The sequence below is a fragment of the Leucoraja erinacea genome, unplaced genomic scaffold, assembly GCF_028641065.1.
Source record: "Leucoraja erinacea ecotype New England unplaced genomic scaffold, Leri_hhj_1 Leri_133S, whole genome shotgun sequence".
Lineage (NCBI taxonomy): Eukaryota > Metazoa > Chordata > Chondrichthyes > Rajiformes > Rajidae > Leucoraja > Leucoraja erinaceus.
The window spans coordinates 56792-83993 of NW_026575605.1; the positions used below are offsets into that span (position 1 = coordinate 56792).

General features: G+C 45.4%; 1 protein-coding gene across 1 annotated transcript in view; it reads left to right on the plus strand.

Annotated features, from left to right (window-relative positions):
* The window catches only part of LOC129715704 (dedicator of cytokinesis protein 2), a gene marked incomplete at its 3' end in the record, with an annotated part of 264879 nt that overhangs the window by 40298 nt on the left and 197379 nt on the right, over positions 1-27202 (plus strand). The gene's annotated exons all lie outside the window — the stretch shown is intronic.

Genomic DNA, 27202 nt, shown 5'->3' on the forward strand with positions numbered 1-27202 from the left:
CTATTCATTTTCTCCTGAGATGCTGCCTGACCCGCTGAGTTACTCCAGCACTTTGTGTCTATCTTCAGTATATACCAGCATCTGCAATTCCTTTCTACACTGCATGTGAGAGGGATAGACAGAGTTGACGTGGAAAAGCTTTTCCCACTGAGAGTAGGGAAGATTCAAACAAGGGGACATGACATGAGAATTAAGGGACTGAAGTTTAGGGGTAACATGAGAGGGAACTTCTTTACTCAGAGAGTGGTAGCTGTGTGGAATGAGCTTCCAGTGAAGGTGGTGGAGGCAGGTTCGTTTTTATCATTTAAAAATAAATTGGATAGTTATATGGACGGGAAGGGAATGGAGGGTTATGGTCTGAGCGCAGGTATATGGGACTAGGGGAGACTATGTGTTCGGCACGGACTAGAAGGGTCGAGATGGCCTGTTTCCGTGCTGTAATTGTTATATGGTTATATGGTTATATGTGGCCGAACTCTGCAATCCCTCTTTCAGTCGAGGGGGCATGCATATATATTAGCATTGTGATGAGTTTCTCAATGGTTTTGCTGTTCAGCATCTACATATTTGTGTTATTATTGCTTGCTATTCCCAATTTCTTGCTCAATTGCCTGTAGTCAATCATTTCTCCTCCTCCACAAGTAAGTTAAATAGCTTCTGTTAGTATTTTCTATCTGCTGCAGTCATGACTGCTGCAATTCCAACTCAGAACATCGCTTTGTGGAAGGTAGCGTAGACTTTAGGCTTTAGAGATACAGGCCCTTCGGCCCATCGAGCCCGTGTGCCGACCAGCAATCACCCCGTACACTTGCACTATCCTACACACTAGGGACAATTTACAATTTTACTGGAGCCGATTAGCCGACAACCCAGCAGGTCTTTGGAGTGTGGGAGGAAACCGGAGCACCCGGAGAAAACCCACGCAGGTCACAGGGAGAACGTGCAAACTCCACACAGACAGTATTCGTAGTCAGGATCAAACCCGGGTCTCTGGCCCTTTAATGCCCCTGTCCCACTTAGGAAACCTGAACGGAAACCCCTGGAGACTTTGCGCCCCACCCAAGGTTTCTGTGCGGTTCCCGGAGGTTCCCGGAGGTTTTTGTCAGTCTCCCTACCTGCTTCCACTACCTGCAACCTCCGGCAACCACCTGCAACCTCCGGGAACCGCACGGAGCCTTGGGTGGGGCGCAAAGTCTCCAGAGGTTTCCGTTCAGGTTTCCTAAGTGGGACTGGGGCTTAAGGCAGCAACTCTACTGATGTGCCTTGGTGCTGCCCCAGAGAGTAACGGTGGAAGGCTGTCTGTTGGACCAGAGGCGTGTGAGTAGTGGCGTGCTTCAGGGATTGGTTGTGGTTTATATCGGCAGTATGGAGGAGAATGTACATTATGAGCATGTTCAGTAAGTTTGTAGATTATATTAAAGTTGATGCTATTGCAGACAATTAAAAAAATACAGCAGGATCTTGATCTGCTGGGCAAAATGGGTAATGGAGTTTAATTCAGAAATCATAATCATACTTTAATAGCCAAGTATGTTTTGCAACATACGAGGAATTTGATTTGCCTTACAATCTTAACATTAATAAGCAACAAGACACACAAAATACATTTTAACATAAACATCCACCACAGTGACTCCTCCACATTCCTCACTGTGATGGAAGGCGAATAAAAAAAGTTCAATCTATTCCCTTCTTTGTTCTCCCGGGGTCGGGGGCCTCGCGCCGTCCGTTGATGGGATGAACTTGGCTCCCGTATCCGGCGCCGTTTGGGCTCTCCGCGTTGGGGCGATCAAGCTCCTGCATCGGGGGGAATCCCAACTCCCCCGCGTCGGGCTATCTGACCCCGGGTCGGGGCTGGTCGAAACCTTCTGCGACTGGAACTTCCCGACATCGGTCTCTTCCCGAGACTGCGAGCTCCTCGATGGTGAAATCCACAGGCCGCGCGCGGTTGGAGCGTCGATCCCAGGCACGGGATCGCAGGCTCCGATGGTAAATCCACAGCCCAGCGGTAGGGATCAAAGTCAGTCTCGAGCAAGGCCGCCAGCTCCATGATGTTAGGCTGCAGAGCGACCGGTGATACGATCCGGAAAACAATTGCATCTCTGGCAAGGTAAGGGACTGAAAAAACAGTTTCCCTCTGACACCCTTCCCCTCCCCCACATAAAACAAATCAGAGAACCTTAACACAAACTATTAAAACACAGTAAAAATAACAAAAAATAGCTGAAAGGCCAGACAGACTGTTGGCGAGGCTGCCATCGTGCAGCGCCCCCTGGTGGTGCAAGATATTGCATTTTGGGAAGTCAAATCAGGGCAGGACCTTCACAGTGAATGGCAGGGCTGTGGGGAGTGTTGTAGAGCCGAGAGATCTGGGAGTAAAGATACATACTTCTGTGAAAGTTGCCCCACAAGTAGATAGGGTGGTATTTGACTACACTGACCTTCATTAGTCAGGGTACTGAGTGTGGAAGTTGAGATGTTGTGTTGCAGTTGAAAAAGACGTTGGTGAGGTCAGTTATGGAGAACTGTGGTCAGTTTTGGTCTCTCTGCTGCAGGAAGGATGTCGTTAAGTAGGATAAAGTTCAGAGAAGATGCACAAAGATGTTGTTACGAATGTGGTGCCAGGACTTGAAGGCCTGAGCTATAGGGAGAGGTAGGGACAGGCAAGGACTTCATCCCTAAACCCAGTAAAGAAAGCGAATGGTATGTTAGCTTTCATTGCAAAAGGATTTGAGTATAGGAGCAGAGAGGTTCTACTGCAGTTGTACAGGGTCTTGGTGAGACCACACCTGGAGTATTGCGTACAGTTTTGGTCTCCAAATCTGAGGAAGGACATTATTGCCATAGAGGGAGTGCAGAGACGGTTCACCAGACTGATTCCTGGGATGTAAGGACTGTCTTATGAAGAAAGACTGGATAGACTTGGTTTATACTCTCTAAAATTTAGAAGATTGAGAGGGGATCTTATAGAAACTTACAAAATTCTTAAGGGGTTGGACAGGCTAGATGCAGGAAGATTGTTCCCGATGTTAGGGAAGTCCAGGACAAGGGGTCACAGCTTAAGGATAAAGGGGAAATCCTTTAAAACCGAGATGAGAAGAACTTTTTTCACGCAGAGAGTGGTGAATCTCTGGAACTCTCTGCCACAGAGGGTAGTTGAGGCCACTTCATTGGCTATATTTAAGAGGGAGTTAGATGTGGCCCTTGTGGCTAAGGGGATCAGGGGGTATGGAGAGAAGGCAGGTACGGGATACTGAGTTGGATGATCAGCCATGATAATATTGAATGGCGGTGCAGGCTCGAAGGGCCGAATGGCCTACTCCTGCACCTAATTTCTATGTTTCTATGTTTCTATCGCTTGGAGCCCAGGAGGATGAGGGGTGATCTTATAGAGGTTTATAATATTATGAGGGGAATAGATGTGAGTGAATGCAAGAGTCTTTTACCCAGAGTTGGGGAATCAAGTACCAGAGGACATACTCAAGTTGAGGGGGAGAGAAAGATTTAATAGGAACCTGAGGGGCAAATGTTTTCACACGGTGGGTGGAGGGTGCATGGAATGAGCTGCCGGAGGAGGTAGTTGAAGCAGGTACTAAAACAGTTCTAAAAGTCCATTTTGGACAGGTACATAGATAGGAATTTGGGTTAACGTATGATGAGCGTTTGACTGCAGTGGGGCCTGTACTTGCTGGAGTTTAGAATGATGAGGGGGGACCTCATTGAAACTTACCAAATAGTGAAGGGCCAGGATAGAATAGATGTGGAGGGGATCTTTCCACTAGTGGGAGAGTCTAGGACCAGAGGGCACAGCCTCAGAATAAATGGGCGTACCTTTGGAAAGGAGATGAGGAGGAATTTCTTTAGTCAGAGGGTGGTGAATCTGTGGAATTCTTTGCCACAGAAGGCTGTGGAGGCCAAGTCAATGGATATATTTAAGGCATGGATTGACAGGTGTTTGATTAGTACAGGTGTCAAGGGTTATGGGCAGAAGGCAGGAGAATGGGGTTAGGAGGGAGAGATAGATCAGCCATGATTGAATGGCGGAGTGGACTTAGAAATATAGAAACATGGAAAATAGGTGCAGGAGGAGGCCATTCAGCCCTTCGAGCCAGCACCGCCATTCATTGTGATCATAGCTGATCGTCCCCTATCAATAACCCTGATGGGCGAAATGGCCTAATTGTGTTCTGACAACTTATGAATTTACGAGCTTATAGATCAGCCATGATTAAAAGGCGGCTGAATGGCCTAACCCTTCTCCTACGACATGAACATTCCCCTTGTATTCAACTTCTCTAAGAACAACTCTCAGGGTGGAGAAGGATCTCGACCCGAAGCGTCACCCATTCCATCTCTCCAGATATGCTGCCTGTCCCGCTGAGTTTCTCCTGCACCCTGTGTCTAGTTCAGGGTGGAAGCCCCAAGAATGTCAAGAGTCAAGAGTGTTTTATTGTCATGTGTCCCAGATAGGACAATGAAATTTTTACTTGCTGCAGCACAACACAATATGTAAACAAAGTACATAACGGGGGAAGCGAAAAAATGAAAAAGTTCAATAAATAACAAATATAGTGCAATAATAATATAGCCTTTTGCAGTTCAGAGCTCAGAGCTTATTCGTTGTAGTGTTTAATAGCCTTGTATTCTTGTATTCAAATTTATTGTCATTGTCTCAATTTGAGACAACGAAATGAATTTCCCTTACAGGCAGTATCATAAAAAAAATCATTTAAAAATAAATAAATAAATAATAATAATAATAATAATAATAATAATAAATAATAAATAAATAATAAAACATATTAAAAATAAAATTGAAATTGAATTAAAAAAAAGCACAAACACAGAAAGTCCACGACACAACATAACATAAATGGCACCAAGGTGAGGATGGCACCATAGTCCAGCCAGCCTCCCCTCCGTGTTCATCCGTGGTCGGGGCCTTCCGAGCTCCCGCAGTCGCCGCCCCGGGTGGCCCTGATGGCTGCGGTGAAGATGCTGTTCCTGAACCTGGACGTTACAGTTTTCAGGCTCCTGTACCTTTATCCTGATGGGGCGGTGCGATGAGTGTGTGGCCAGGATGGTGTGGGTCTTTGATGATGTTGGCTGCCTTTTTGAGGCAGCGACTGCGATAGATCCCTTCGACAGGGTCGGGAGGTCAGAGCCGATGATGAACTGGGCAGTGGTCACATCTTTTTGCAGTCCTTTTCACTCCTGGACGTTCAAGTTGCCGAACCAGGCTGTGATGTAACTGGTCAGCATGCTCTCTACTGTGCACCTGTAGAAGTTAGAGAGAGTCCTCTACGACATGCTGAATCTCCGTAATCTTCTCAGGAAGTAGAGTCGCTGATGTGCCTCTTTACAATGTACAATACTCTTTGCCTTCTCTCTCTCTCTCTCTCTCTGCCGCACTTTAATTAATATATCAAAACCCAACTGCAAACCCCAGTTTACTCCTCATTCAGCTGCCCATTTCGTTCAGTTTTGTTTATTGTCACGTGTATCGAGGTACAGTGAAAAGCTTTTGTTGCATGCCAACCAGTCAGCGGAAGGACAATACATGATTCCAATTGATCCATTTACAGTGTACAGATACATGATAAGGGAATGACCTTCAGTGCAAGGTAAAGCTAGCAAAGTCTGATCAAAGATAGTCTGAGGGTCACCAATGACGAGGTGGATAGTAGTTCAGCACTGCTCCCTGGTTGTGGTAGGATGGTTCAGTTGCCTGATAACAGCTGGGAAGAAACTGTCCCTGAATCTGGAGGTGTGTGCGTTTTCACACTTCTGTACCTCTTGGCCAATTGGGGAGGGGAGAAGAGTGACCGGGGTGAGACTGGTCCTTGATGATGCTGCTGGCCTTGCCATGGCAACGTGAGGTGTAGATGGAGTCAATGGAAGGGAGGTTGACACAAATTGCTGGAGTAACTCAGCGGGACAGGCAGAGAAGTAATGGGTGATGTTTGGGGTCGCGACCCTTCTTCAAAGCCCCGGTCGGTTCGTGTGATGGTCTGGGCTGCGTTCACGGTTTAGATTGTTCTCCCCTCTGCGACGGTGGCTGGGGAAAAAAAACTACACTTGAACACCTGAATAATGCACACAGCTGGGAGGGAACAAGGTGTGTGTGTGTGTGTGCATGTGTGAGTTTTTATTGCAATCGTGTAGCAGTATGAGAGCGAGGAAGTTTTGATGTCAGTTAATAAGAGCGTATGCTGAGAGTGTGCGCTGCAGGTTCACTGGATTGATGACTTCAATAACACAGAGCAGTGAGGTGCACAAGGGGATCCATGTTCTCCAGAGTTTAGAACAGCGAGAGGTAACCTAATATCATTCCAGAATGCCTTGAGAGTGTAGACACTAAGCGGCCACTAACATGCAGAGTGTGTACAGCATAATGGTTCAATACCTGTGTGTATAATGTGTAAAATCATGAGTGGAATACATCGGGTAGACGTCCTTTAATTCAGAGTTAGTCATAGACTCTCCCACGAGTGAAAACATCCTCTCCACACCCACTCGATCTTAGCTACAAAAGACTACAAAAAGTAGTAAACACTGCCCAGTCCATCATCGGCTCTGACCTTCCTTCCATCGAGGGGATTTACCGCAGTCGCTGCCTCAAATAGGCTGGCAGTATCATCAAAGACCCACACCATCCTGGCCACACACTCATCTCCCTGCTACCTTCAGGTAGAAGGTACAGGAGCCTGAAGACTGCAACATCCAGGTTCAGGAATAGCTACTTCCCCACAGCCATTGAACCTGGCTCGGACAAAACTTTGATTATTAATAACCAATTATCTGTTATTTGCACTTTATCATTTTATTTATTCATGTGTGTATATATTTATATCATGGTATATGGACACACTGATCTGTTCTGTAGTCAATGCCTACTATGTTCTGTTGTGCTGAAGCAAAGCAAGAATTTCATTGTCCTATACAGGGACACATGACAATAAACTCACTTGAACTTGAACTAACTATACTAATCTATCTACCTCCACCTTAAAAATATCCATTGATGGCCTCCACAGCCGTCTGTGGCAACGAATTTCACAGATTCACCATCCTCTGACTAAAGATAGTCCTTCTCATCTCCATTCTAAAGGTACGTCCTTTAATTCGGAGGCTGTGGCCTCTGGTCCTAGTCTCTCCCACTAGTGGCAATATTTTCTCCATGATCACTGTATCCAAGCCTTATCTCCACCCACTAATACAAGTCAGTTCCTGCTTCCAAGTAGAGATGAGATGCATCTTGTTATAGGAAAGGTGTTGTAAAACCCCCTTTTCACAGGGCGACTTGACGCAAGAGGTAACCAGAGTTTAACATCGTGGGAACCTCGTGCGGTAACAGTACGGCATTCATGGACCACCGTGGCGCTAACGGCAGGTAATCGTGTAACTTGGGTACTCGGGAGAAAACTCAAACATGTTTGAATTTGTCCAAGAGTGACTTGTACACTTGTGGTTGAGCATTGCAACATTTTATGAACGTAGTGACCAGTGCGATATCCGTAGTAACTCTTGCGGTTACCGTGGGAACTCCTGCGAACGGTGAACCCGGAAGTTGGATAGAGTGAATCCAGCCAGTTTGCTATTTACATACAAATCTAATAAAACTAGCTAACAAGCATTTCATTAATGTCAGTGTGTCTCTTTTTAGAGGTATATGGTATATAGCATCTATGGAACGAAGGAAATAGACAACGTTTCGGCCCCGCTGCACCCGCTGAGTTTCTACAGAGGGAAATTGACATGCGAGCCTTTCCTCCGGCAGAGAGACATAAGGCAGCCTGAAGAATGGGTCGCCTGTCCATTTCCCTCCGTAGATGCTGCCTGGCCCGCGGAGTTCATCCATTCATGCCTGTGTGAGAGAGAGGGAGGGAGAGAGAGAGAGAGAGGGAGAGAGGCAGTCCTGGTCAGTCCTTTGAAGATAGACACCAGTTGCTTGGAGCAACTCAGCGGGACAGGCAGCATCTCTGGAGAGAAGGAACAGGTGGCGTTTCGGGTCGAGAGCCTTCTTCAGACTGAAAGTTTCACCTCTCAGTAGATCATAAAATAACACAATCATCACGGTCAATGTGAGACAGTCTTTATTCATATTTGACAAAATAAAAAGACGACTTCTTGCACATATTGAGAGAAGGTGCATCACACCAAACAACATTTGTCTAAAAAAACACAGATTCTTCTTCAGCTCATTAAAGAGCTCGGGTGAAAAAAACCAATATAGTGTGTGACAACAAAGTAACATCATTTGTGCCACGTGATTAACTACACTACAGTCCACGATGTTCATTCACGATTAACGGGAAAGATCGGGAGATGGACAAGTCACTCGCACAAATGACAGAATTGCCGAGTACCGTGGGAACTCTTTACTCTACCCCCGTTATATCGTGTGATATCGTGCTAGACCACGACCACTCCACTCTGGCTACATCTTGCGTCAAGTCGCCCCGTGAAAACTAGCCATAAAACGGAGGATGTTGTCAAGTTGGAAAAGTACAGCGAAGAGTTACGAGGATGTTGCCAGGACTCGAGGGTGTGAGCTATAGAGTGAGGTTGAGCAGGCTGGGTCTCTATTCCTTGGAGCACAGCAGGATGATCTTATAGAGGCAATTAATTAATTAATTAATTGCCTTTATTTCAGACCCAAGGTCCAGACAAGGGACAACATTACATATAAATACATTGCATATAGAAGCATCATAAAATGCATATAAAATCTTAGTATATCACTTAAATAAGCATCATAATTTATATATTAAAAATACACAATACATGGCTTAAAATCCTGAATAAAAAGAATGATCAGTGTCCGACAACGAGACAACGATACCAATGTCTCCACAACTGGGATTGGTAGCGTGTAGTGCTAAACCTTATGTTTGACAAGGCCACAATAATTACATTTTTAGAGTCATTTATCCTGCAAATTAATTTATACATATGATTTCTTAGGATAGCTTCTAAAGTACTGACTCCTGCAGCCACAAACATGTTACTAGCACTACACCATCTAGGTTTCCTGCTCATGGCATCAATATAGGCCTCCTTTAGTCTCTGCAAACTTGTCTTTCCGTAGTTTGACCACAGGTGCACAGTATAGAGTGGTGTGCAATATGCTCTCAACAGAGACATCTTCACCACATCTGTACATGCACCAAACGTAAGCAAGAGAATATTCGCCTGTACATATGGCATACGTCGTTGCCTATAAATAACCTCATCATCTGTCATTTGTTCTGTAATAAAATGGCTAAGATATTTTACCTTATTATAGACACTAAGATTATTGTCAGACAATTAAAAATCAGGAAATTTTAGACATTGATCCTCTTTGGTTCTACAGATCATAACAGCATTCTTACTAGCATTATATTTAATATCATGTTCCACACCATACACGGAACATATAGTAAGGAGCTGCTGGAGACCAGCGCTAGATGGACTAAAGACCACAAGATCATCTGCATACATAATATGGTTCACTAAAATATTACCAATCATGCACCCAGTGTTACGAGCTTTCAATTGTTTAAACAGATCATCAAGATATAGATTAAAAAGGACTGGGGACAAAATTCCCCCTTGTCTAACACCATTGCTAACCCCAAATGGGGCTGAGACCCTATTGCCCCATTTTATTTGCATAGTCTGGTGGGCATACCAGTAGGCCAGGATTCTCACAATATATTCAGGCACCCCTCTTTGACTCATTTTAACAAACAGCTTTCTGTGATTAACACGGTCAAAGGCTTTGAAAGCATCAATAAAACACATAAGTATTGAAGAGTTTTTGCCTGTATATTTGTTTACAATCTCCTTTAGGGCAAATCAATCAATCAATCAATCAATCAATCAATCAATCAATCAATCAATCAATCAATCAATCAATCAATCAATCAATCAATCAATCAATCAATCAACCGATCAATCAATCAATCAATCAATCAATCAATCAATCAATCAACCAACCTTTATTGTCATCTTGCAAGCAACAGTTGTACAGTGCAAAATGAAAAGACGTTTCCCAGGGAATAGCGGAGCATCGCACATGAAATTTAAAACATTTCACACATAATAACACTAAAAACAATCCAGTCCCTGATGGAACAGTATAAATAGTTAAAAGCAGGTAAAACACAACGTTAAAATACAATAAACCAATCATAAAAATGTCCGGGGCAGCTGATTTTAGTGGCCAGTGCCAGTTATTAAAGTGGCCAGTGCCAGCCGCAGAATCAAGTGACTGTGAGTACAGAGTGACTGTTTAGCAGCCTCACAGCCTGTGGTAGGAAGCTGTTTAGCAGTCTTGTAGTCCGGGCTTTGATGCTTCGATATCTCTTGACTGATGGCAGGAGATCCAGGTGTGTGTGGAGGGGGTGCAGTTTGTCCTTAGCAATTCTCTGAGCTATTTTCAGACAGCGGCTCTGGAACAGTTCTTGTACCGAGGATAGGGAGACGCCAATTATCCTCTCTGCTCCCCTCACTACCCTCTGCAGAGCCTTCCTGTCCGAGCAGTTGCAGGTGGAGTCAGTGCCATGTTTAGCTTTAAAACCAAACTGGTTATCTGTGGAGTTAACAAACTAATTTACTCTATCCAGCAGAACTCTTTCTAAGACTTTTGACAATATGCTGGCTACAGCTATGGGCCTGTAATAATTTAGGCTGCCTACTTTACCAGCTTTGTCCTTAATGACCGACACTAACAAAACAGACAACATTGAGTCTGGTAACAAGCCATGAATCATAAAGCCAGTAATACAAATAGCAAGGAGAGGAGCTATCCTCATACTCGCATACTTAAGATGTTCAGCAGAAATATGATCCAAGCCACTTGCTTTGTTGTTGGACAGCTTGTTCACGGCATGATACACCTCATGTGACATAATCGCCATTGAGTCATTACTCTCAATATTGTCCACCCTATGTAGCAGCAGTTATTATATCGTTCAAGAGATTACTCCCTCTAGCCGCTTAGTGGACTACATGGTTAAGGATAATGTCGTTATACACATGTGAGATCTTCAGAGCTTCTTCACAGATACATCTTTACAACACAGTCTTTTGATTAATAGATTCTTTATTGTTGATGAAAAACAATAAGGTATACATCCAAACTTCTTCCGACTAATTCACTATAATCTTCATCGAACTCCAGCTTATCGCTTTTATAAAACTCCTCATGTCTCCGCTACGCGTCACATGGTCAACATAAAAACATAGACAATAGGTGCAGGAGTAGGCCATTCGGCCCTTCGAGCCTGCACCGCCATTCAATATGATCATGGCTGATCATCCAACTCAGTATCCTGTACCTGCCTTCTCTCCATACCCCCTGATCCCTTTAGACACAAGGGCCACATCTAACTCCCTCTTAAATATAGCCAATGAACTGGCCTCAACTATCTTCTGTGGCAGAGAATTCCACAGATTCACCACTCTCTGTGTGAAAAATGTTTTTCTCATCTCGGTCCTAAAAGACTTCCCCCTTATCCTTAAACTGTGGCCCCTTGTTCTGGACCTCCCCAACATCGGGAACAATCTTCCTGCATCTAGCCTGTCCAACCCCTTAAGAATTTTGTAAGTTTCTATAAGATCCCCCCTCAATCTTCTAAATTCTAGCGAGTACAAGCCGAGTCTATCCAGTCTTTCTTCATATGAAAGTCCTGACATCCCAGGAATCAGTCTGGTGAACCTTCTCTGTACTCCCTCTATGGCAAGAATGTCCTTCCTCAGATTAGGAGACCAAATCTGTACGCAATACACCAGGTGTGGTCTCACCAAGACTCTGTACAACTGCAGTAGAACCTCCCTGCTCCTATACTCAAAGGTTCAAAGGGTATACCTTCCCCATACTGGTCCAAAACTAAACTAAACTAAGCTTCTGCGCGAGAAACTTAGCTCCAAACATGCCCTAAAATACATCATAAATCCCACCCACAATATAACGGGCAGTTAAAGATTTAAAGGCACATGCCATCATTAATGACACACAAAACAAGCCAAATGGCCACTACATACCGGCCCCTAATTGTTCTGAGTATATAATGAGGCAATTATTAATAAATATCAAAAAAGTAGCCATGAAGGCTTAACATCAATCAAAAGCAAAAACCAGGGAATTAAACCCCGTGGCTCCCTGTCAGGGAATTGAACCCCGGTCTCCCACATGACAGGCAGGGATACTAAACACTATACTATCGAGGAAAAAATAGCATGCACTATATATCCGCAATCAGAATTCTTCATCGACTCTTCCATCTTCACTTTCATCTTCTAGAAGCATAGAAACATAGAAGCAAGCATAACCTGGTTATTAATCTTATTACAACATTCGTTTAATTCAAGTCGTATCATGCATACCAAACCCTTAAGATCAGGCACGATACCCAGTATATAGTCCTAAACATAATAATCCAAAGCTTTGATAGCATGAAATGTCTTCCTCTATGTCCGATCAGCTCATGGATTGGTTGTAACAGCAATGTTGGAAGTGTCAAAATACTTCGAGAAAATAACAGGATTTTTCTCAATAAAGTTCACCGTTAGGTTTGATTTAATGTCCGGATCATTGGCAGAGATTTCAAATCAAAACTCAAGCTTTGGCCATTTTCTGTCTGGCTTGAAGAGAGATTTTAGTTCATTGATCCATCTCTTCTCGTTTAAGAAACTGGCAGTTCTCTGGAAACTTCTTCCGCTGGATTTTCTCCCGTGTCAACATATTTCAGTTGTACAACATTAGTAAATCCCAATGCTCTTTCCATTGGCAGATCATCGCTGTCCAAATCGAACTCTCTGGTTTATTTGGCCCTATCATCTAGTGGAATGGTTGCTTATCCACTTATTGCAAAGGGAAGTCAGTTGTTCTACTGGTAGAATTGCTTCCTGCTCAGTAGGCATGGATTTTAAGCAATCATCCATAATAGACTAAGATGTCTTCCTTTGTGAGGGTTGACCAGTCCAGTGTTTCTGTATTAAAGCTATTTCTATCTCTGGATACCACAGGTATGTGTTCAACATTTATTGTCATAGCAACAGGTATATGATCAGTCATTGCTGCCCCGTACAGAATGCTCATACACCCCAATGAGGCATGTACTAATACAGTAATCAGCTGTACTAATACAGTGGTCCAGCCATGACGTGGTGTGCAAGGCCTCACTAATATAAAATATAACTAATACATATATAACTATCTGTAGGTAAAAGCACTTTGCTTGACAATATTAAATTATTATCTTGACAGAACTGAGCCATATGATTGGCAAATAATGAGTTCCTATCTGAGATATCTGTATTCATATCCCCAATGACATATACACTACAATAATTATTGTTTTGAATAAAAGAATAGATGAAAGCAAGTCTATTTAAATATTCATCCTCATTCTGATGGTATTCATAGGGTGAATATACATTCAGGATAACAAATTCCTTGTCGTTGTGAGTAAAGTGTATGGCAATGCACCAGTCAACATCAAGCCGAATCACATTTACTGATGAGTCAAGCTTCTTGTTCCATAGAATAGCCACACCCCTGGTATCCTACCTCTGATTATTCCCATGCCAAGGTCAGTTGTAGACTCCCCAGCCCCATGAAAGTTGTCATTGAGAGAATTGAGTTTGTCCAAGTCTTGCTTCGCTAAGAATGTCTCTTGCATACATAGTATGTCACAGTTCTCCAGGAGGTTGTCAACAACTGAGCGGCGAGCTTTATCCCCTGCGCTCTGGCTCAAACGCAGGCCATGACAGTTGTACGGTAGTACCCGAATGGTCATTTAGCGAGACTAGTGAATGCCCCAGGCACACTCACTTCCTCCGCAGCAGGCGCAGTGCTTGATCTGATGATTCCAACCCTGCGCGGCTCATAATAGCGTCGGACAAATGCCCCTTCTGGCCAGAGCTCCGGATTGTACATTCCACCAACCTCATTACATTCCGCAGATACTTGAAATGAACAGTATCGGTTGTACTCGCTAGAATTTAGGAGATTGAGGGGGGATCTTATAGAAACTTACAAAATTCTTAAGGGGTTGGACAGGCTAGATGCAGGAAGATTGTTCCCGATGTTGGGGAAGTCCAGGACAAGGGGTCACACACAGCTTAAGGATAAGGGGGAAATCGTTTAAGGACCGAGATGAGGAAAAACATTTTTCACCCAGAGAGTGTTGAATCTGTGGAATTCTCTGCCACGGAAGGTAGTTGAGGCCACAGTTCATTGGCTATATTTAAGAGGGAGTTAGATGTGGCCCTTGTGGCTAAAGGGATCAGGGGGTATGGAGAGAAGGCAGGTACGGGATACTGATTGTGGATGATCATATTGAATGGTGGTGCAGGCTCCTGTACCTATATTCTATGTAAAAGTATCTACTGTGTACAGTGTCAATCTTTGGACTGTTAACCTCACGGCCAAGTTTTTCTTTAAGATACACAGATAAAGTTTCACAGTCTAGATCCGGTGAAAACCTGGAGGCAAAAACACTCACCAGCTTAGTCTCGATCATTTTGCTGTTACCTGCAGCTCCGGAACCAATAATAGGCACAGTGTTACTGGATTTCTTTCTATGCCCGATGCTAATAGTGCGCAATCTTGGCTTCGCAACAGTGTTCTCTGGAGCATGACGTCGAACTTGGGAATTGAAGGCAACATCTCCAAGTTTGCGGATGACACTAAGCTGGGGGGCAGTGTTAGCTGTGAGGAGGATGCTAGGAGACTGCAAGGTGACTTGGGTAGGCTGGGTGAGTGGGCAAATGTTTGGCAGATGCAGTATAATGTGGATAAATGTGAGGTTATCCATTTTGGTGGCAAAAACGGGAAAGCAGACTATTATCTAAACGTTGGCCGATTGGGAAAGTGGGAGATGCAGCGAGACCTGGGTGTCATGGTACACCAGTCATTGAAGGTAGGCATGCAGGTGCAGCAGGCAGTGAAGAAAGCGAATGGTATGTTAGCTTTCATTGCAAAAGGATTTGAGTATAGGAGCAGGGAGGTTCTACTGCTGTTGTACAGGGTCTTGGTGAGACCACACCTGGAGTATTGCGTACAGTTTTGGTCTCCAAATCTGAGGAAGGACATTATTGCCATAGAGGGAGGGCAGAGACGGTTCACCAGACTGATTCCTGGGATGTCAGGACTGTCTTATGAAGAAAGACTGGATAGACTTGGTTTATACTCTCTAGAATTTAAGGGGTTGGACAGGCTAGATGCAGGAAGATTGCTCCCGATGTTAGGGAAGTCCAGGACAAGGGGTCACAGCTTAAGGATAAGGGGGAAATCCTTTAAAACCGAGATGAGAAGAACTTTTTTCACACAGAGAGTGGTGAATCTCTGGAACTCTCTGCCACAGAGGGTAGTTGAGGCCAGTTCATTGGCTATATTTAAGAGGGAGTTAGATGTGGCCCTTGTGGCTAAGGGGATCAGGGGGTATGGAGAGAAGGCAGGTACGGGATGCTGAGTTGGATGATCAGCCATGATCATATTGAATGGTGGTGCAGGCTCGAAGGGCCAAATAGCCTACTCCTGCACCTAATTTCTATGTTTCTATGTTTCTATGACCCTTGACAACATGACTCCACTTTGGAGAGTCTGGCAAATACGTGAATCCACTGGGACTATCCGTGGCCGCTGCCCTCTCCATGTTTAAAGCAAGGCCCTCCACCGCAGCCCTCACTCCGACAACCAAGTCAGAGGTTTGGTTGTCATGAGGTTTGGTTGTCAAAATCATGAGAGGAATAGATCGGGTAGATGCACAGAGTCTCTTGCCCCGAGTAGGTGAATCGAGGACCACACGACATGGGTTTAGTGTGAAGAGGGAAAGATTTAATAGTAATCTGAGAGGGAACTATTTTGTACAGAGGGTGATGGGTGTATGGAACGAGCTGCCAGAGGAGGTTGTTGAGGCAGGAATTGTTGCAACTTTCAAAAAATAATTAGGCACATGGATAGGTCAGGTTTAGAGGAAAATGGGCCAAACGCAGGCAGGTGATATTAGTGCAGATGGAATATGTTGATCAACATGGGAAAGTTTGGCCTAAGGGCCTGTTTCCATGCTGTGTGACTCTATAACCAGATTAGTAATTAAATGCCGGATCTGTTAATCTGGAGAAAATATTTTAGGAATATGATGTTCTAGAACCTAGATCAGTAATGCTCAGGAACAGCTGCTTCTGCCCACTCTGTCTCTTTAGTTTAGAGATACAGCATAGAAACCGGTTCTTCAGCCCATCGAGTCCATGCCAACCAGCGATCACCCCATATACAGCACTGTGCTGCACTCTAGGGACAATTTACAATCATTATCGATGCGAATTAACCTACAAACCTACACGTCTTTGGAGTGCGGGAGGAAACCAGAGAACCCGGAGAAAACCCACGCAGGTCACGGGGAGAACGTACAAACACTGTACAGACAGCTCCCGTAATTAGGAACGAACCCGGGTCTCTGGCGCTGTGAGGCAGCACCTCTACCGCTGTGCCACCGTGCTGCCCTTATATGAATGAATGATTAAAGTTTATTGGCCAAGTATTCACATACAAGAAATTTGCCTTGGTGCTCTGCCTGCAAGTGACAACATGACATACAGTGACAGTTAGGAATGACATATAAAACATTGAACATTAATAATAAAACATTATTGATTAAACATGTGAATTAACTAAAATACCAGAGCAAAAGGAGGCTACAGATTTTTGGTTATTGAGTAGAGCTACTGCTCATAGAAAAAAACAGTTTAATATAGATTCAATAACAAGATTAGCAATCAAATTCCAGAACTATTAAACCTGAAGAGGTGTCAGGCAGCATCTCTGGAGAAAAGGAATAGGTGACATTTTGGGTCAGAATCCTTCTTCAGACTGTGTTACTCCAGCATTGTGTGTCTATCTTTGGTAATAAAAACAGGCATCTGCAGTTAGACAATACTGGAGAAACTCAGTGGGTGAGGCAGCATCTATGGAGCGAAGGAATGGTGACGTTTCGAGTTGAGACACTTCTCGACCTGAAACGTCACCTATTCCTTCGCTCCATAGATGCTGCCTCACCCACTGAGTTCCTCCACTTCTGTCGACCTTCGATTTTTCCAGCAACTGCAGTTCTTTCTTAAACAAGCATCTGCAGTTCCTTTTTACAGATTCTACAAGGGCATTTGGTTTGCACCTTGCAATTTGAATCTTTGGCTGTTCGAAGCTGGAAACGGACTAGCTAAGAATAATACTTGTAGGTTGAGAGAAAAGAGCAATTTGCACTTGTGTGTCAAGCTGTATCTCGAGTATAGGAATGAGCAAATGTTTATTTTGGGATCTAACTTAGCGGTGATGATATCACCAGCAGGAAATGTGGTTATTAGGCAGCAGACAATGGCTTTGTGTTGATGTAGCATTCATTGTGTGCAACAGAGCAGTGTGCCTCTCCAGCCAGCCCAAGCTGGCCAGCTGAATTAGAAATATGTAGGGAGGAACTGCAGGTTTAAACTGAGGATAAGCACAAAAAGTTGGAGTAACTCAGCGGGTCAGGCAACATATCTGGAGAAAAGTAATAGGTCATAGAGTCATAGAGTGATACAGTGTGGAAGCAGGTCCTTCGGCCCAACTTGCCACACCGGCCAACAATGTCCCAGCTACACTAGGCCCACTTGCCTGCGCTTGGTCCATATCCCTCCAAACCTGTCCTATCCATGTACCTGTCTGAAACGCTGCCTCAAATACCTCCTCTGGCAGCTTGTTCCCTCTGCCGCTGCGCCACCGTGCCGAAATGCAGTTTGTGGGACTAAGGGACTGGTTTCCATGGTTATGATTGGCGATGACGAATTCTAACCGGAGGCCTGCATTGCTCCAGATTCCAGCTTCTGCAGTCCATTGCATCTCCAGAGACCTGCATTGTTGACCTTTAGCAGTGTTTCCTGGATAACTGCACAATGCACCTATCTCCCGGTGCAGGTGCAGGCTCAAGCGACTGCAGACGTTGAAATCTGGAACTTGCTGGCCTGAACTTTGTAATTTCAGCTTTTCTCCAAAATCTTTTTTTTATCCATTTCAGTAACCCGACCCGACCCGACCCGCAGTGTAATCAACGTTGCGGGGGAACAGTTTGTGTTAATAAATTAAAATTCTGAAAATGAGGAGAAGATTTTTACCAAATAACTTTTATTTTTACGAGGTTGTTTCCGTAACCGGCTTCCGTCTCCGCACCAGTATCTTACGGGATCTGTGGTGCGGAGACGGAAGCCGGTTACGGAAAAGGGGCCGAAAATTACCCATGAATCTGCCCATGTCCGTACTACGTCTTTATTGTCGAGTGGACCATCTTGCTCGCTATAGGATCTTTGGTAGATAGTGGTTCAGCACTGCTCTCTGCTTGTGGTAGGTTGGTTCAGTTGCTTGATAACAGCTGGAAATTAACTGTCCCTGAATCTGGAGGTGTGCTTTTTCACACTACCGTACCTCTTGCCTGATGGGAGAGGAGGAGCAGAGGGAGTGGTCGGGGTGAGACTTGTCCTTGATGATGCTGCTGGCCTTGCCGAGGCAGCGTGAGGTGTAGATGGAGTCAATGGAAGGGAGGTCGATGCAAAATACTGGAGTAACTCAGCGGGCCAGGCAGCAAATCTGGAGAGAAGTAATGGGTGACGTTTAGTTTAGAGATATAGCATAGAAACATTTAAGATAGAACTGCAGATGCTGGAAAAATCAAAGCTGGGCAAAAAAGCTGGAGAAACTCAGCGGGTGAGGCAGCATCTATGGAGCGAAGGAATAGGCAACGTTTCGGGTTGAGACCCTTCTTCAGACTGATGTTGGGGGGGTGGGAAAAAGAAAGGAAGAGGCAGAGACAGTGGGCTGTGGGAGAGCTGGGAAGGGGAGGGGAAGGAGGGAGAAAGCAGGGACTACCTGAAATTAGAGAAGTCAATGTTCATACCGCTGGGGTGTAGACTACCCAAGTGAAATATGAGGTGCTGTTGCTCCAATTTGCGGTGGGACTCACTCTGGCCATGGAGGAGGCCCAGGACAGAAAGGTCGGATTGGGAATGGGAGGGGGAGTTGAAGTGCTGAGCCACCGGGAGATCAGGTTGGTTATTGCGAACTGAGCGGAGGTGTTGGGCGAAGCGATCACCAAGCCTACGCTTGGTCTCACCGATGTAGAGCAGTTGACACCTGGAGCAGCGGATGCAGTAGATGAGGTTGGAGGAGGTGCAGGTGAACCTCTGCCGCACCTGGAAAGACTGCTTGGGTCCTTGGATGGAGTCGAGGGGGGAGGTCGAGTGTAGCATTTCCTGCGGTTGCAAGGGAAAGTACCAGAGGAGGGGGTGGTTTGGGTGGGAAGGGACAATTTGACCAGGGAGTTATGGAGGGAACGATCTCTGCGGAAACAGAAAGGAGAGGTGATGAGAAGATGTGGCCAGTGGTGGGATTCCTTTGGAGATGGTGAAAATGTCGGAGGATTATCTGTTGTATGTGACGGCTGGTGGGGTGGAAGGTGAGGACTAGGGGGACTCTGCCCTGGTTATGAGTGGGGGGAAGGGGTGTAAGAGTGGAGTTAGGGGATATAGAGGAGACCCTGGTGAGAGCCTCATCTAAAGTCGAAGAGGGGAACCCCCGTTCCCTAAAGAATGAAGACATCTCCGATGCCCTGGTGTGGAACACCTCATCCTGGGGGCAGATGCGGCGTAGACGGAGGAATTGGGAGTAGGGGATGGAGTCCTTACTGGAAGTAGGGTGGGAAGAAGTGTAGTCCAGATAGCCATGGGAGTCAGTGGGTTTGTAGTAGATGTCGGTCAGTAGTCTGTCACCTGTGATGGAGATAGTGAGGTCTAGAAACGGTAGTGAGATGCCGGAAATGGTCCAGGTGTATTTGAGTGCCGGATGGAAGTTAGTGGTGAAATGGATGAAGCCAGTGAGTTGCGTTTGAGTGCAGGAGGTGGCACCAATGCAGTCATCGATGTAGCGGAGGTAGAGTTTGGTGATGGGGCCACGGTACGCCTCGAACAAGGATTGTTCAACGTACCCTACAAAGAGGCAGGCGTAGCTGGGGCCCATGCACGTGCCCTTAGCTACACCTTGGATTTGGAGGAAATGTGAGGAGTCAAAGGAAAAGTAGTTGAGGGTAAGGACCAGCTCCGCTAGGCAGAGGAGAGTATCAGTAGACGGGGATTGGTTGGTTCTGCGGTTGAGGAAGAAATGGAGGGCTTTAAAACCCTCCTGGTGGTGGATGGAGGTGTAGAGTGACTGGACATCCATGATGAAGATGAGGGAGTGGAGACCTAGAAAATGGAAGTCATGGAGGAGACGAAGAGCGTGTGAGGTGTCTTGGTCATAGGTAGGGAGGGATTTGACATGGGGGGATAGGATGGAGTCGAGGTATGTGGAAATAAGTTTGGTGGGACAAGAACAAGCAGAAACCATGGGTTTGCCTGAACAGTCAGGTTTGTGGATTAACATAGAAACATGCTCTTTGGCCCACCGATAACCCATTCACAATAGTGTTATATATCTCACTTTCTCATCCACTCATAGTAATACAGTATGGAAACAGGTCCTCCGGCCCAACTTGCTCATGCCGATCAAGATGCCCCATCCACACTAGTCCCACCTGCCCGCACTTCGCCCATATCCCTCCAAATATTTCCTATCCATGTACCTGTCTAAATATCTTTTAAAACCTTTATAATATTTGCCCCAACTATCTCCTCTGGCAGCCCGTTCCATGTACGTTCCGTCGCTGTCAACGATGGCAGCCTCGCCAATGGTCTGTCTGTCTTTTTGTCTTTTTTGTTATTTTTAGTGTGTTTTAAAAAGTTTGTGTAAATGTTCCCTGGTTTGTTTTATGTGGGGGGTGGGGTAGAGAAACTGTTTTTCAGTCTCTTACCTTGCCGGAGATGCGAGCGTTTTCCGGATTGTATCTCCGGTTGCTCTGCAGCCTAACATCATGGAGCTGGCGGCCTCGCTCGAGACTGACTTTGAGCCCCACCGCGGGGATGTGGACTTACCAGCGGAGCCTGCGATCCCTTGCCTGGGATCGACGCTCCAACCACGGCCTGCGGATTTCACCATCGCGGAACTCGCAGTCTTGGGAAGAGACCGATGTCGGGAAGCTCCAAAGTCGCAGAAGGTTTGACCAGCCCCGACCCGGGGTCAGATCGCCCGGCGCGGGGAGCTAAGATGCCTCCGATGCGGGAGCTTGATCGCCCTGATGGGGAGGGCCCAACCGCTGGCTACAGCAGCCAAGATCGTCCCGTCAACGGAAGGCTCGAGGCCCACGACCGTGGGAGAACAAAGAAGGGAAGAGATTGAACTTTTTTTTGCCTTCCATCACAGTGAGGAATGTGGAGGAGTCACTGTGGTGGATGTTTATGTTAAAATGTATCTTGTGTGTTCTGTTGCTTTTTATGACTGTATGGCAAATGAAATTCCTCGTATGTTGCAAAACATACTCGGCTAATAAAATATGATTATGATTATGATACCCACCATCTGTGTAAAAAAAAGTTGCCCCTCAGATTCCTTTTACGAATAAGGAGTAAGCCTTAGTTTAGAACGGAGACGAGGAAACACTTTTTCTCACAGAGAGTGGTTAGTTTGTCGAATTCTCTGCCTCAGAGGGCGGTGGAGGCTGGTCCTCTGGATGCTTTCAAGAGAGAGCTAGAGCTAGATAGGGCTCTTAAAAATAGCAAAGTCAGGGGATATGGGGAGAAGGCAGGAACGGGGTACTGATTGGGGATGATCAGCCATGATCATTTTGAATGGCGGTGCTGGCTCGAAGGGCCGAATGGCCTCCTCCTGCACCTATTGTCTATTGTCTAAACCTTCATCTCGTCTGAAACCTCTGTAGAGTTGAGTTGAGTTTGTTAGTTTAAGTTATTGTCATGAGTATCGTGCTAACCAGTCAGCGGAAAGACAATACATGATTACAATCGAGCCGTCCACAGCGTACAAGTACATGACAAATGTAATAACGTGAATAATGTTTAGTGCGTGATCAAGCCAGTAAAGTCTGATCAAAGATAGACGTACGGTCTCCAAGGTAGATAGTAGCTCAGGACTGCTCTCTAGTTGTTGGTTCTATGGTTCTAAGTCCCCTGATTCTCCAATGCAGGGTAAATGCAGTATTTTACCCAATCTATCCCCCTGACGATTTTGTACAACTCCACAGTACAGTCAGAAGAAGGGTCTCGACCCGAAACGTTGCCTATTCCTTTGCTCCACAGATTACTCCAATGTTTTGTGTCAATCCTCAGTGCATTTTTGTCTACCGTGTACAACTCCATAGATCACTTCTCAGATTCCTGCACTACAACGAATAAAGTCCAAGATAGACCAACCTCTCACTACAGCACAGGTCTCGAGTCCTGGCAACATCCTGTAAATCTTCTCTGAACTTCTAGCGAGGAAGTTGAGCGCTTTGTTTTACCTGCAGGGTTTGCGGCGGTGGAATGCAGTCTGGTTTAATGTTTTGGCTGGGCTCCATTCAGACTGGATTGTGCAGTCCTAGTCTACAGAGGAGCATATTTAGCTCCACGTCCGAATGGATTCTGTGCACATTCAACCCATTTAGAATGACATGGGATCATGGGATGGCATGGTGGCGCAGTGGTAGAGTTGCTGCCTTACAGCGCTTGCAGAGCCAGAGACCCGGGTTCGATTCCGACTACGACTGCTATCTGCGAGGGTTTTCTCCAAGATATTAAACAGTTTTTATCCACAAGTAGTTGCTCTACTCAACAGCCAAAGATCTGTAGCCTCCCTTTGATCTGGTATTTTGTTGGTTCACATGCTTGTCCAATGGTGTTTTATCATTAATGTTTAGTGTTTTCTGAGTCATTCGTAACTGTACTTGTGAGCAGAGCACCAAGGCAAATTCCTTGTATGTGAATACTTGGCCAATAAACGTACTTACTTACTTACTTATATTGCGTCCCCTCACACACTCCAAAGACATACAAGTTTGTAGGTTAATTGACTTGGTATAAATGTAAAATTGCTCCTAGTGTGTGTAGGATAGTGTTAGTGTGCGGGAATCACTGATTGGTGTGGACACGGTGGGTCGAAGGGCCTGTTTCCGCGCTTTGTCTCTAAACTAAACCAAACGTGTGTAAAACATCGCTGACAGAGCCCACAATGAGGACATGGCTTAGTGCACCATGGACTATGTGATTTTCCGATACTCAAACTCGCTCTTCAATAGTTGCGTGCCTCAACGCAGGGACGCGATGCACTTGGAAACAAAACCTGTTAAAGACTTACCGGCGGCGCGGCGGTAGAGTTGCTGCCTTACAGCGCCAGAGAACCGGTTTCGATCCTGACCACCAGTCCTGTCTGTACGGAGTTTGTACATTCACCCCTTGACCTCGTGGGTTTTCTCCGGGATCTCTGATTAGAAACAAAGAAACATAGAAAAATAGGTGCTGGAGTAGGCCATTCGGCTCTTCGAGCCAGCAACGCCATTCAATATTATCATGGCAGATCATCTAAAATCAGTACCCCGTTCCTGCTTTTCCTCCATATCCCTTGATTCCGTTAGCCCTAAGAGCTAAATCTAACTCTCGAAAACATCTAGTGAATTGGCCTCCACTGCCTTCAATGACAGAGAATTCCACAGATTCACAACTCTCTGGGTGAAAAGGTATCTCCTCATCTCAGTCCTAAATGGCCTCCCCCTTATTCTTCAACTGTGACCCCTGGTTCTCGAAACCCCCAACGTCGGGAACGTTTTTCCTGCATCTAGTCTGTCCAATCCCTTAAGAATTTTATATGTCTCTATAAGATCCCCTCTAAATTTCAGTGAATACAAACCCAGTTGACCCATTCTTTCATCATATGTCAGTCCCGCCATCCCGGGAATTAACCTGGTGAACCTACGCTGTGCTCCCTCAATAGCAAGAATATCCTTCCTCAAATTAGGAGACCAAAAGTGCACACAATACTCCAGGTACAGTCTCACTAGGGCTCTGTACTGCTGTAGTTAGACCTCCTTGCTCCTTAACTCAAATCCTCTCGCAATGAAGGTCAACATGCCATTAGCTTTCTTCACTGCCTGCTGTACCTGCACGCTTACTTTCAGTAACTGATGTACGAGCACACCCAGGTCTCGTTGCACCTCCCCTTTTCCTAATACGTTCCTAATGTTTCCTCCCCCACACTCCAAAGACGTACAGGTTTGTAGGTTAATTGGCTTGGTGCAAATGGAAGTTGTCCCTTGTTTGTAGGATAGTGTTAGTTTAGTTTAGAGATACACTGAGGAAACACAGGGGACCACTGGGTCCGCGCCGACCAGCGTTCCCCACATATTAACACTAACGTACACACTCTTGGGACCATTGTATTTTTACATTTACCAAGCCAATTAACCTCCAAACCGGCGCGACTTTGGAGTGTGGGAGGAAACCGAAGATCTCAGAGGAAACACACGCAGGTCACGGGGAGAACGTACAGACGCCGTACAGTTCATGTGTGGAAATCGCTGGTCGGCAGGACTCGGTGGGCCGAAAGGCCTGTTTTTGTGCTGTATCTTTAAACTAAACTACCTTTGAAGGAGAGGATATCGCTGATTGGAGGTGTTTGGAAGAGCGAGTGGTGAACTGATCAAACCAGACAAGATCAAAACACAATGTGCTGGAGGATCTCAGTAATAGAAACTCATAGTTATAGGAGCAAAATTGTGCCATTCGGCCCATCAAGTCTACTCTGTCATTCAATCATGGCTGATCTATCTTTCCCTCTCACCCTATCCATGTATTTGTCCAAATATTTTTTAAATGGTGTGATAGTACCTGCCTCAACTACCTCCTCTTGCAGCTCGCACTATCTATAACCATATAACCATATAACAATTACAGCATGGAAACAGGCCATCTCGGCCCTTCTAGTCCGTGCCGAACACTCACTCTCACTTAGTCCCATCTACCTGCATTCAGACCATAACCCTCCATTCCTTTCCCGTCCATATACCTATCCAATTTATTTTTAAATGATAAAATCGAACCTGCCTCCACCACTTCCACTGGGAGCTCATTCCACACCGCTACCACTCTCTGAGTAAAGAAGTTCCCTCTCATGTTACCCCTAAACTTCTGTCCCTTAATTCTCAAGTCATGTCCTCTTGTTTGAATCTTCCCTACTCTCAATGGAAAAAGCTTATCCACGTCAACTCTGTCTATCCCTCTCATCATTTTAAAGACCTCTATCAAGTCCCCCCTTAACCTTCTGCACTCCAGAGAATAAAGATCTATCTTGTTCAACCTTTTTCTGTAACTTAGTTGCTGAAACCCAGGCAACATTCTAGTAAATCTCCTCTGTACTCTCTCTATTTTGTTGACATCCTTCCTATAATTGGGCGACCAAAATTGTACACCATACTCCAGAATTGGCCTCACCAATGCCTTGCATAATTTTAACATTACATCCCAACTTCTATACTCAATGCTCTGATTTATAAAGGCCACTCGGGTACCTATTAAATCTATTAAAGTTGCCACTCGGGTACCTATTAAATCTTCCCTTCTCACCCGAAGCCTATGTTGTCTGGTTCTTGATTCCCCTACTCTGGGTAAAAGACTCATTTATCCTATCTATTTCTTGTGTGATTTTGGACACCTCCATCAGATCACCCCTCATCCTCCTGTGTTCGGTAGCATTCAGGGCTCTGAGAGCCACATTCATCATTTGATGGCAGTGAATGTGATAAGGAGCTATGTATAAAGGCATGTATAATTAATTTATCGCCACACATCAGTTTTACATCTATTTCCTCATCTCCTTTTTGAGATTAATGACGTTCTTGCGAACAGTAATCTGATCTATCAATTCTCAAGTAAACCCTTGATTTCAGCACTGTCATGTTGTAAAGGCCAGTATTATTTTCACCACTCTGAAGCGCAGGTTTTTGTTAATTTTGTATTTTCACGCACCCAATGTTTCACACCTCACGTTACCTAGGCAAGGCCAGCAGCATAATCAGGGATGAGTCGCATCCTGGCCACTCCCTCTTCTCCCCTCTCCCATCGGTCTGTCTCTCCCAGCTGCGATCAGGCAACTGAACCATCTCACCACAACCAGGGAGCAGTGCTGAACTACTATCTACCCCATTGGTGACCCTCGGACTATCCTCGATCGGACTTTGCTGGCTTTCCCTTGTAAGTAAGTAAGTTTATTGGCCAAGTATTCACATACAAGGAATTTGCCTTGGTGCTCCACACACATGTAACAACAGTGACAGTTACGAATGACTCAGAAAACACTAAACATTAACAATAATAAAACATTAATGATAAAACACCATTGATCAAGCATGTGAACCAACAAAATACCAGATCAAAGGGAGGCTACAGATTTTTGGCTGTTGAGTAGAGCAACTACTCGTGGATAAAAACTGTTTTTATGTCTGGCTGTGGCAGCGTTGACAGTCCGGAGTTGCCTTCCAGAGGGAAGTGATTCAAAGAGTTTGTGGCCAGGGTGAGAGGGGTCAGAGATGATCTTGCCCGCTCGCTTCCTGGCCCTTGCAGTGTGTACAGTTCATCAATGGAGGGAAGGTTGCAGCCAATAACCTTCTCTGCTGATCGGACGATTCGCTGCAGCCTCCAGGTGTCGTGCTTGGTGGCTGAGCCAAACCAGACCATGATGGAGAAGGTGAGGACAGACTCTACGATGGCCGTGTAGAATTAGACCACCATTGCCTGTGGCAGATTGTGCTTCCTCAGCTGCCGCAGGAAGTACATCCTCTGTTGGGCCTTTTTGACTGTGGAGTTGATGGTCGCCCCCCATTTAAGGTCCTTGGAGATGATGGTTCCCAGGAACTCCACAGATGTGACTGTGATGTTGTTGATGGTGAGTGGGGTGAGGGGAGGGGGACCTCTCCTAAAGTCTACAATCAATTCCACTGTCTTAAGAGCATTGAGCTCTAGGTTGTTGCTACGGCACCAGGACGCCAGCTATGTCACTTCCTGTCTGTAGGCAGATTCCTCCCCATCCTGGATCAGTCCAATCAGGGTTGTGTCGTCCGCAAACTTGAGAAGCTTGACAGAGGTGTCTGTGGAGGTGCATTAAACGTTATTCCCTTATCATGTATCTGTACACTGTGAATGGATCGATTGTAATCATGTATTGTATTTCCGCTGGCTGGATAGCACACGGCAAAATATGTTCACTGTACCTCGGTACACGTGACAATAAACAGTAACTGAACTAAACAAAATCCGGTTGCAATTT